This window comes from Mizuhopecten yessoensis, unplaced genomic scaffold, assembly GCF_002113885.1.
Source record: "Mizuhopecten yessoensis strain PY_sf001 unplaced genomic scaffold, ASM211388v2 scaffold4631, whole genome shotgun sequence".
Classification (NCBI taxonomy): domain Eukaryota; kingdom Metazoa; phylum Mollusca; class Bivalvia; order Pectinida; family Pectinidae; genus Mizuhopecten; species Mizuhopecten yessoensis.
In genome coordinates, this window is record NW_018405643.1 from 837506 (window position 1) to 844677 (window position 7172).

General features: G+C 36.5%; 1 long non-coding RNA gene across 1 annotated transcript; it reads left to right on the forward strand.

Moving 5' to 3' along the window:
* The first annotated feature begins 300 nt into the window (after window positions 1–300).
* Window positions 301–2057, forward strand: LOC110449563. The gene is made up of 2 exons (XR_002462859.1): window positions 301–1718; window positions 1769–2057. It is a non-coding gene; the product is annotated as an uncharacterized LOC110449563 (long non-coding RNA).
* Window positions 2058–7172: the final 5115 nt, after the last annotated feature.

A 7172-nucleotide genomic window follows, 5' to 3' on the forward strand; every position in this document is an offset into this window, starting at 1 on the left:
ACAGTTTCATTAACCCTTTCACCACAATTGTCCATCATGGACTCATCCAGATGAATGTATGGTAGAGTCTACTCAAGTTACCTAGGGGTGAAAGGGTTAACTCATGTTACAGTTTCATTAAAAAACAATTAGACACAGCTGCCTTTCACTGAACTTCTCTGTTATATATATATGAACACCCCAACAGTACGCGTGTTTCGATTTTAAAAGTATTTTCACATGATATTAATCTATCAATGCACATGATTGTTTGATACACATGTAGATATTTTATTTGCAAACTGATTTGTAAATCAATTTTTGAATTAAGTATTTTTAAAATAGTTTCTAATCATCTTTTATATCACAATGAAGCTGGCCAAGGCTGTTTCAATGATCTCAACTATTTTTCATTTACATAAACTTTAAACATTGCTCGATGGGAAGATTTAATTGATAAAATGGTCTTCGTTTAGATTGAAGGGATGTTGATGGGTATCAGTAATAATTAAAATCACTTTTATTGCCAATCATATTTGTTTTCCAAATTGGCGACACGCTTGCTGAATTTCAAGATGGTTTTCATTGTCTGCTTTGAACATTTTTTATTTGGTATAACTGTTTCCTCACTCTTGTTTTGATGTTGATCCCATTTATTTAATCTTTTTTAGTTGAAATCTTTAAATTATTCCTACTTTTTTACAACATTATTGGAATACGGATCATCCTGAATTTATCTAGTTCGGTATATTTCAATCAAAAGACCTGATTGGGTAAATCATTATATTGTATGTGCATGGCCACACATCGCTATGGCACATGTGATTGTTTGTTTTGTAGTTATGAAATTTAATAAAAACTGAATATTAAATAGTTATTGTTAATCATAACAACAATTTATTCATATTCACAGACTTTTTTCATACAATAAGTCAATAACACTATCTTTGTGCACAAATAACTTCGTCAATCAAACCAACTCTATGTAGAATGATTGATAATAATTCTTTCAATGTTTAAAATTTACATTAAATTCGTTTTTCTCTTATTAGAATGCATGTAAGTACATATATATAGAAACTAACACAGAAGGTATACTGGGTTACTTGTATTATCATCAGTTCATATGTAATCGGTTACCCATGTTACGGGTTACCTCAATATTGGGTTACCTGTATTATCAGTTCCTATGTATTTGGTTACCTACCTGGTATGCTACGGGTTACTTAAATAATGGGTTACCTGTATTATTTGATTCCTATCTAATTGGTTAGCTGTGTTATCTAGGTTACCTATATAAAGGGTTATTTGTGTTACCTAGGTTACCCGTGTAACCTAGGTTACCTGTGTTACCTAGGTTACCTAGGCTACCTGTGTGACCTAGGTTACCTAGGCTACCTGTGTTACCTAGGTTACCTATAGTATGTGTTGCCTAGGTTACATATATAATGGTTAACCTGTGTTACTTAGGTAACCTTTATAATGTGTCACCTGTGTTACCTAGGTTACCTGTGTTACCTAGGCTACCTGTGTTACCTAGGCTACCTGTGTTACCTAGGCTACCTGTGTTACCTAGGTTACCTGTGTTACCTAGGCTACCTATAGTATGTGTCACCTGTGTTACCTAAGTTACATATATAATGGTTAACCTGTGTTACTTAGGTAACCTTTATAATGTGTAACCTAGGTTACCTATATATTGGGTTACCTGTGTTACCTAGGCTACCTGTACTATCTAGGTTACCTATATGTTGGGTTACCTAGGTTACCTTTATAATAGGTTACCTAGGTAACCTATATAATGGGTTACCTGTATAATATTAACATGTAGACAGAACAACATTACAGACCTTTATACAGTGTAGGAGATAATGTGTATGAACGTTTTATGTTCCCCCGAAGTAGTGTAATAGCCGATTGTTTTGTACGTTAATCCCTAGTTTCCCAGACATACACATGGTTCATTGACTATTCTGTTGAGTCCCTTTAAGAAAATATATATTAGTTCTTGTAACTGACATGTTTTTGAGTTAATGCATTTACATAGAAATCAGAAATAAATCTTTTTTCTTTTTTCAAATTGACTTGTTCGTTTATTATTTTCTTAATGTTTGTGGTAACATAAAAAAACCTGCAAATTTGCGGGGAATATCGGGGCTATGTATAATCAGAGAGCCAAAAGCCCCGTGCAAATTATCGGAAAACTGTTTTTGGTTCACAAGTACAGATTATGAACACCACAATCAACTTAGGAATCAACGTGCCACTGCAGGTAACACACTAAATTAGTTGTTAAAGGTAACAGTATAATACTAACGAGGTCCAGGGTTCTAATCCAGGTCTGGCCTCAATGCATGTATTACACTCGGAACACAATTAAAGATTTTTATTAGTTTTCACTTGGCTCCACAAAGTGTGGTTCCTTTTCAGAAATGATTTATCACAGCTATAGGCATGTCAGGAAAACAGGTTTCCAGTGCATAGCTACAGTTTTGGAAGTGGTAGGGGATCCTAAGGAGCCACGACTGAAGTAATAATGATAATAATAATTTGAGGTTCTTATATACCGCTTTATCACAACCTAGTTCATAGGTCGTCTCAAAGCGGTACAGCCAGAGCTGCTATTTCGCTGCGAACAGCTAGCATTCAACAATTCTAGCAATGCCCAACCACGTACTCATTTACAGCTGAGTAGACTGGAACAAGCGGAGTAAAGTATCTTGCTCAAAGATACAACACATTCCGTGCCGTGGCGCGAACCGGCAACCCTTCGATCACGAGCCCGGTGTCCTACCACTGGACTACCGTGCCTCCTGAGTACACTTACTCAATCTGCTACACTGGTGTTAGTAGCAAGCTTCTGGGTGGATCTAGACCACAGTGCAATGTCTTGGAGCAGTGAACTTTCTGTCAATTCTACAGGGAAAAATCCTTTTTGCGATCAAAGTAACTCAATATATTACTGTCATTACCCAAAGTTTTATCTGGCATCACCAACACCAGACACCAGGTCAGCCTATTTTCATTGCCTCCTCTTTCATAACATTGGTTACACGATATTTTATCTTATACGTCATATATAATAAGTACACAGGTTAATAGGAATATTAACAGGATCTGGCAACAAGATTTAAAATCTTATAAAAAGCCATCTCCCTTGTTATGTAATTACATTAATTAACTAATACTCATATATTGTTTAAATTATTTTTTAGTAACAGTTTGTGATAATACTGACCATTTCATGTGATGAACCAAAAATAAACAAGAGGCCCAGAGGGCCTGTATCGCTCACCTGAATATGTTTAACATAATTGGTATGAAGTAAAGATATATCACTCCATGGTAGGTGCTGTAAGTACATATGAAATTTCAGAATGATCCATCTAGTACTTGAGATAAAGAGAGAACAAACTTCAAACAGAGCCCCACCCCTATGCCCCTAGGGGGAGTCATACCCACCAATCATGCAAAATTGAGTCCCCTTAACCCAAGGATGTTCCAGACTAAATTAGGATAAAATCCCTTAATCCTGATGGTCAAAGAAGGATTTTAAAGGTTTTACCTCAATTTCTCCTATTGAGTCCCGCCCTTCTGTCCCCTGGGAGACCACACCCACTGCTTATACAAAATTGAGTCTCCTTTGCCCAAGGATGCTCCAGACTAAATTAGGATAAAATTCCTTAATCCCTATGGTAGAAGAAGGATTTTAAAAGTTTTACCTCTATTTCCCCTATTGGGCCCCACCTCTCTGCATCCAGGGGGGTCAGACACACTGTTTATACAAAATAGGTTCCCCTTCACCCAAGGGTGCTTCATACCAAATTTGGACAAAATCCTGTCATTCCTACAGAAGAAGAAAGATTTTGAAGAATTTGCTATGTTTCCCTATTGGGCCCTGCCTTCTGCCCCCAGGGGGGCCACACTCGCTGTTTATACGAAATTGAGTCCCTTTTGCCCAAGGATGCTTCTGACCAAATATGGAACAAATCCTTTCATTCCTACAGAAGAAAAAGGATTTTAAAGAATTTGTTATATTTCCCCAATTGGGTCCTGTCCCTCAGACCCACCGTTTATACAAAATTGGTTCCCCTTCACCCAAGAATGCTTCAAACAAAATAAGGACCAAATCCTTTCATTGCTACAGAAGAAGAAGGATTTTAAAGAATTTGCTATATTTCCCTTCACCCAAGGATGCTTCTGACCAAATTTTGTCAAAATCTGCTCAGTCGTTCATGACTAGAAGCGTTTTAAAGGAAAAGTTGACGGACGGTATGGCTTAACCCTTCATGGTCCTTTGGACTATTGTAACTATGGACGAGCTTGACACTGCAAGTGTCGTGCAGAATGACACTAAGACTGGATTACAATATATACAAAACTTAATTTACAAAATATACACTATGGTTTTGTTATTTATAAGTAGTATAAACCCTTGCTTTCTCACTCTCACATAAAGTAAGTATAAACAGCAACATAAGAATCACACAAAGCAGATAGATGTACCAATACTATATTACACAGGTAACTATACACCAATACTACATTACACAGGTAACTATACACAAAAACTGACAAAGTCAATGTATAAGTCACTGTATGAAATCACTGCCTGGATACAGTGATCATGACAAGGTTCGTCCACCGCGGTCTGTAGTCCTCGGTCCCGTCTCTCCTATTTGACGACCTTAACCCTAACTCCTGTGCTGATGGGCTCACCAAAATCCATATGAGCTAAAAAAAAAAAAAAAGAAAAAGAAAAAAAAAAGCATAGGTAGGTATGATAGAAGAAAGGAAACAGTAATGAAGAGTGCATGAACAGATCCAAGCTAGCACCTAGAATCTAACATGTACCTTTGTACCTTATCAAATATTAGTATGTTATCATCTTGAGAGAGATTTTGGTCACCATAAATTAACCGTTCAGGGTTCAAATTAATATTAAAGGTACCTATGGTGTTCATTCTAGCTTGGTTAAAGAGCCTACACTACATCAAATAATGGGAAGGAGTTTCTACCTTCCCACATCTACATACATCTGTTTCTGAAACATGCTTATTATAGAGATGATAATTTAGGGAGCTACATATATCCAAGACAAAGTTTTACAGCATTGACCAGCTTCCATTCCTTTGTGATGATCCGGTATTCGTTCCATGCAGTGTCCAGTCGGTTATCCCTCCATCCTGAACTCGCCATGGATATTAAACTACATGCTCGTCTTTGATGCTTCAAGTACACCATAGGAAGATCTTTATACAAACTCAGCCTGTACCCTTCCGTGTTCCTTGTATCGTTCTGTGATGGGTTCCACTTGTTTCTCTGCCGTTGGAAGAATTAACTTCTTGCACTTGAACTCGATCACAATTATTCTACCGGAACGCTATGCTGGTAGAAATCTTTATTAAAGATTTTCCTGTTTTAAAAGTAACGTTAAATCGTCTTTATCGTCATACACTCTTTTTGTTTTCAAATTGCTATTATTGTGCGTGCTGATGAGCCACCTTTTGGCGCCCTCTAAACACCTGTTACTGTTGGTATAGTCTCATCTCGTTTAGGACAGGTTTTGAACTTCATTCTCGCCCATTTCACTGTCTCTTGGTAGAACCCATCTTACTTCATTAGTTCTCTTTGTTCTTAATACCATGTCATTTAAGGAGGCCCGAGTTTCCTGCTTATGTACTAACGTGGTCATAAAGGGCCATGGATAAAGTTTTCGTGTGACAAAGTGTATTTAAAAAAAAAAATCCCCTGAAAAAGCGTCTAACCGTGTTTGAAATCTGTTTCTAACATTGCTCTTGCGCACTAACGTATTATATACCTTTGGCCGTTTGGTAGTTCTAACCGCGGATAGTCTTATATCACCAAAATCTCCAATGATCTCGGAAAATTAACCGCTGTGTTCCATACAGTCATGGACCTCTGATATACGTTCGTTTTGCACTGTTCAACTGTCTGCCTGTTTCCGTCATCTCTACTCAGTAATTTCCACTACATCTGACCGATTACGACCGTTCCTGTACACGTTGTCCTATACTGAATGATGCTTTTAATCACAGTTTGCCTAGGCTTCATTGGTGCCAAAAGTCCTAGAAGCGTGAATTTTCTCAGTCTTTTCTTATGGGTAAACAATAATACAAAAATGTGTTTGCTTTTCTTCTTTATTCATCCATTCTTTTCGTTTCCTCTTGCCTTTTTCGACCCTTAGAGCATTAGACAAACCACCATATGCTGTTCAGACAGATGCTGTCCTTTTTTCGTCTTACTGGCTCTCTTTGTTTCCTTCCAATGATATCTCCTCGGCCTTGAATCGCTCCATCACTGTAGAAAATTTGGATTGCCTTTTTTTATATTTTTTCTGTACTTTTTAGATTTAATTAAAGCATTTAGCGCTGTCATTAGAAATCAAAGTACTGAAAGTACTGAAAGCTAAGGCAAAAGATATATTATTATTTTTGGAATGGAGAACAAAATAAAGACGAAGTTCCCATCATATTGTACAGAAGGATTTACTGTTAAGTTGTTATGAACCAAAGTTTTATGTAAAAGTGTACCACTGTGAAGTTATTCTTCTTGTGTGTACAGTATATCTTTATAGGTTTGTCAGAAGAGTGGTACCAAGTTTCCTCTAGAATATATCATTTTAAACCTTTGGATAATTAATTTGCATAGGAATTAGGAATTGCTTCCCTTTGTCCATACAATGTATTTCATAGAACATTAAAAACTGAAACTGGCATTTACCCCTTTGACCAATACCTGATTATTTTAAACCATTAAATAGATTATGCACAGATTGTGAACATCTTTGAACTTTGCCTTTGTTGTTGAATAAGATATCAACCCTTGCCTTATCTGACAAAGTTACTTGGCATAAAACCATTGACCAATCAGAGTACAGTATGCTAATTAATTAGGCATGGATTTCACTCAACTTTGAACTTATCGTCTAAGTTTGTATATTGATCAATATATATTCAAGCAAGTTATCTTGTAAAGTGTGCACATCGACCAGGGTTGGCATGCTTTTTAATACGTGTGAATTTTGTTCAAGTTTCAATTTTGCATCAGTCAGTGTATATTGTTACAGAACAATATTTATAAGGATGTTTACTTGCCGAAACTAAATTGTGGATAAGCAAGTGGATTACTGCTACCCATAAATTTACAAGTCTCTCAATAATTTTGAAAAA